The sequence below is a fragment of the Bactrocera tryoni genome, chromosome 3 (assembly GCF_016617805.1).
Source record: "Bactrocera tryoni isolate S06 chromosome 3, CSIRO_BtryS06_freeze2, whole genome shotgun sequence".
Classification (NCBI taxonomy): domain Eukaryota; kingdom Metazoa; phylum Arthropoda; class Insecta; order Diptera; family Tephritidae; genus Bactrocera; species Bactrocera tryoni.
The window spans coordinates 63,759,118-63,764,629 of NC_052501.1; positions in this window are offsets into that span (position 1 = coordinate 63,759,118).

The following is a 5,512-nucleotide window of genomic DNA, read 5'->3' on the forward strand; positions in this document are numbered from 1 at the left end:
TAATTTATTTTCTAGTGAAGAGTTGAAAGCGAAAATATTTAAATTTCCGGCATATCTATTTAATAATTCGTCCACATAACTACTTGCACCGTTTCAACTGCTAGTACGATATACGATATATATATATTTATATATTAGGGTGTTTTTTTCCTTTTATGTATTAATTTTTTCCAGTCCCGTCACGTAATTTCCTTTGAAATACCCTAAAAAAATTCCCTGAAAATTTTAGCACTTAATATTAACATTGAGAACTGGACTAAGGTCTGTAAGTTTTTTCCATAGAAAATACACTACAATCGTGAGTTTTTATATTTAAATTCCTACAGATCAGTGGTATTTTATGGCATCGCTTTAACTTTAGACGCATATTTCTCATAATTGTTCACTATACAAAAGTGCTCAGTGCAACAAAGTCGTAACTCACACCGGCGAGGTAGTACGGAACTCTAAACCCGATTTTTCCATGAAATTCGCATTTTTTGTATTTATCTCGTAAATGACAAGAGCTATAGAAAAAATTTAAATGACAAATTTGTGGGAAATTTTATTTGCTATAAAAAAAGTTCGAGGTCAAAATCGCTATCATTAATACTTCTCGAGATATTCAGCTTTTTAAGTAAGGCTGTATGCAATTTTCATAGATTTTTTAATACATACCATCTATAAAAATTCTATATAGCCTTACCTAAAAAGCCGAATATCTCAAGAAGTATTAATGATAGCGATTTTGGCCTCGAACTTCTTTTATAGCAAAAAAAATTTCCTACAAATATGTCGTGTACATTTTTTCTATAGTAGTGAATTTTTAGTTTGAATGAAAAAACAAAAATTAATATGTTAAAAGAATGGGAACATAAAAAAAATAGCGACTCCTTAGAGTTAAGCTACAGCGCCTGGCTTGAGGGAGGATTTTTGCTTTGTCAATCATTAACATTTGAGGGGGTAAGAGTTGAGAAAAAATTTCAAAATTTTGTTTGAAGCACCCTAATATACATATGTATATATATATCAATATATATATATATATATATATATGTGTATTTGTGGAACTATGTTTTTCGCCTTTCATTGCATGGTTTAACTTTGTTTTACATGCACATCGCTCTGCAGTTCCTCTTTACTTATTTCTACTCACCGAACGAGTGTTTGTGTGTTTGTCTATATTTAAATGTCAGTTGGTAAGTTTGTAAAAGAAAACGACAGTTGCTATTTTCGCAATCAAATGACAGCGCGTACTTTGTTTAATCGCTGGACAACACGCAATGCTAAAATGTCGCTCAAGTCTACGGTGGAGTTAGTTTAGTACTTCAGCTAAATGCGCCAATATGCTAAAAGCCTTCTGCAATCACCTTTGCATATACATATATATTTATATAAATGCGTATACAACCACAAAATAGACATATAGATTATATATATATACTATGCTACGATTGCGCGCCGTGAAGTATGCTAAGTTTTTTTTACGTGTTCTGGACTATTTACTTTCAGTAATTTGAGGTTAGAGCATACGGTGTTGGTATGCTGAACAGCAAACATAAAGAGCACAAAAATTATGAAAATTTGCTTACACATATACATAAGTACATACAATATCTTCGAGATAGATAAAAGTCAAGAAAATCTACATACATACATATGTACATGTTTTCTCTTCGTAGCTTAATTTGATCTAACTTCTACGAATTATTTACATCTACTTCTAACACACAAATAAAAATTTTTTTTAGGTTTTGCTTTAAGGCTATAGATACTAGACAAATTTTCCTACCAGTGTATTACTGTATTATTACTAATTGTTTAATAACAAATAATATATCATACTTAAACACATAGCGTAAAACGCCCATAATATAGCCATAAATAATAACAACAGCGCCTCTTGGTATGCTACATTTATTAAATGCCACGCGGAGTGGGGTTGTATATAGTATATGTTGGAAATAAGTAATATTACGTGTGCTTAGTTAAACCCAGTCTATGCTACATACATTTCAGCGTAAGCAAGTACAGAAAGAGGTCACTGCGCCTAAAAGGCTGTTACTTATTCATATTTTTTCTACTTTATATAGTTAATTTTTCATCAAAGCAATGAATACTGTAAAAATTTTAATATATACCTACATAGTTGGGGTAGATAGACTACCCATCGTTGATACCACTAAGGTCGAAGATAACATTATTGAATTTTTGACTTAAAATTTTTTGACTGACCAAAACTTGTACCTAGTATCCAGAGTTAATAAACATATTTCGAATACTTTGTATCTTCTTTTAAGCACTGCCCTAATGTCAGCTGAAGAATCAAAATTGTATAGCAGCATAATATTTTGCACGTAACGCAACAAAGTATGTACTCATATGACTACATACATATCGCCATACTAAATTCCAATAAATATGAAGAGTTTAATTTGTTTCAGTAGAGCTGTACTGCATCGAACACTCTCAAAGCTGGAATGCTTTCATTCATTCGGACGACAAGAGCTAGCCAGCGTAGCCGCTGTCTCTTAACTCGCTGAACTAGGTCACTGTCATCGCATATCTCGTAAAGCTCATCTTTCCATCGACTGCGGTATTCGCCATTGCCAATGCACAAAGGTCCAATAAATCTTCTGCAGAACCTTTTTCTCGAAAGTTCGTAACGTCGGCTCATCAGATGTTGTCCTCGTCTATGCCTCTGCATCTTATAGCAGGGCGGGGATGATGAGCGACCCGAGAACCAAGCCTATAGTGCGACGACTGTTTGTTTGATGACAATCTCCTGTTATTTCGTGTTGTCCTCGTTCTCTACCAGAACACAATGTTTCGCTTCCTTATCCATTCTGGAGAAATAGAATTAGTTGTTGAGCCCAATGATGTCAATGTTATCACTCTTGTAGAAGATTTTACCTTCTCGATTCTCCTCTGCAACTCGAACTATTTTTTCCAGCAGTAGGGTGAAGAAGTCGCACGACAGGTAGTCGCCTTGTAACTCATTATCGGATCGAACGGCTCGAAGAGGTCCTTCCCGAAGCTTTTGATATTGCTTACGTCATTGAGTAAAAATGGTAACAAAACTTGGTACACGTGTTCCCTGGCAAAAAACGGACGAGTTCATAGATTAGCGTAATCAGACTACTGCCGCGCCCACAAAATGTCATTAAACGAAAGCGTTTATTGTGCGATAACTAAGCACCAAATTAAGATATAGAACAGTAATGTGGCACAGGAGATAAATTAGCAATGAGCACCTGTTGGTTCAAAATTTCGACAAAGTGGACGTGGCCTCGACCTCTAACAGGTTTAATGTAGATATCTCCTGAACCATTTAAGCTACAATAATCAAATCCGCGTCCTTACCAACAGTGTAAAAATGGATGAAATCGTATGGTAATCCTGAGAAGTTGCAAGGATATAAAATATTCCCTTAGTTCGGGTTCTTACTTCTTTATTATGAAGTTTTTCAAACACCTGAACGTAATATCATGGTTTTGATAACTTCCAAATTTAGACCTTCGTTAATTGTTTTTGGGATTTTGTTTTACAAAATTAGGTTAGGTAACGGTGTTTATTGCGTTTCCAATTAATTAAAATAATAAAAAAAAGTCAAGATAATTTTTTTTGTTGGCAAACAAAAATAAATTTGTTTTATCCATCTTGCTAAAAATATAAAATTTCTTAAGTCATTGTTATATTAAATAAAAACATTAAAGAAAAATTTATAAACAATAAAATTGTTCTTTAAAATGTTTTAACGTTTTTTTGTTTTTCTTCCTTGGATTAGTATTAATGTGATTTAATACTAAATTAAAATTAAAATTTAAAAATTTTGAGCTAATAAAAGAAATTTTTTTGTTGCAAGCATATACCATACATTAATTAATAATCTATTAAACTGTTAACCTGTTTCCATAACTTAAATTTGTTAATTTCAGTTTAGTAAACTTCTGTAGCATCAGAAAACGTGATATGCCAACTTTATCTCTAAAAATAGATCCAACAGTGCAGTTGTAAATATTAGTAGCACTTCTATCGATTGTGGCCACTGCACGAAATATTATTTACAAAACGATGCTTTTGTATGTATATATATCTTTGTATGTATAGAAACTCTACCAAAGCTATTTTTGGTGACTGCAAGCCTAAAAGTAGGCTACACACGCTTAAATTTTGAGACAGCTGTGCTGTTTAGGCAAGTCGCTAAGAAGGAAGTCGCTATAACTGTCATCGACAAAACAATATCTGCTCATATTTGTTTGTTGTTTTATGTATACATATTTATACCTTACTTCTTCTCTCCCCCAACGGTTTATGATATTATACAATGCACGCTATCAAAGACGACAATGAAAAGCAAAGCAATGACAGTGGATATATGAGTAGGTAAATACTATCATTTACATACTTGCATATGCACGAGTACATGTATATATGTACATATAGTTATTAGAAAGCGTGCAGCACTTGCAGCCATATTTTATGATAGGCAACCGATTTGTATAATATTTATATGCTTAAATGTATGAAAAGATTAAAGAATTGCTTAAAATATTGCCAAAAACAAAAAATTACCATTTAAAAATTTAAACAATTAAATAATCTGAAAAAATAAATAAAACAAAAAAATGTTAAAAATATTTCTTTTTTGCTTTTTTCAATAATTTATTTTTTTATTTTATTTTTAAATATTTATTCATAAAAAATAAGTATTTTGTAATACATATATGTATGTATAGATGTAATATGCATACCTAGCATATGTATATTACATATTATATAACCCATTCGCATGTTGTATAACGGAAGTGTTTGCAATCTTTTTACAGGTCACCGCAATTATAGCTGTCCATTGGCGCCAACGCCTCGCGGCTAATCGCGCTATATAAGCGCTCAGCGCTCTTTTTTGCTTTTATTTCTAACCTTTACCCACATGTGAGTACAAAAATCCATATGCATACTTACATATACATAAATCTATATATGTACATATTAGAATCGGTGTTTGAACGCTAATTGCCGGTTCCGCTTGCATTTACAACACCGTACTTTGACTAACTCGAAAATTACAACGAATTTATGGTCATAATATGAAAATTACACTTTTTGAGCACATGCAGCTAATTTCCGTTGCAATAACGGAAAAAACGTCAAACCAAGTGACAATTGATTTCAGTTCGTTCTCAAATTGTAGTTGTGCTTGGTACACTCCTATTGAGCAAAAAGTGTCCTTTAGAATGAGTATATGTAATTTGACGTTTTTATGTACCGATTGTGATTGGTGGAAAAAAGTATTATAACACCATTTTTCTTGAGAGAGCTACGTTAAAGTTGAGCGCAAATGGAGATCAGTATACCCGTTATATGGGCGTTTTAAAAAAGATTTCACAGTTAAGTATTTTTGCTTCCCGACCTAGATAGGTTGCAATAGATTAGAAGTGTTCAATCGTCATGCAGAACGTCAACCACTAGGCAACTGCATGAAATCGATATTTAGTTTTGATACTTCATCTGGCTTCTTGAAATACAAAGC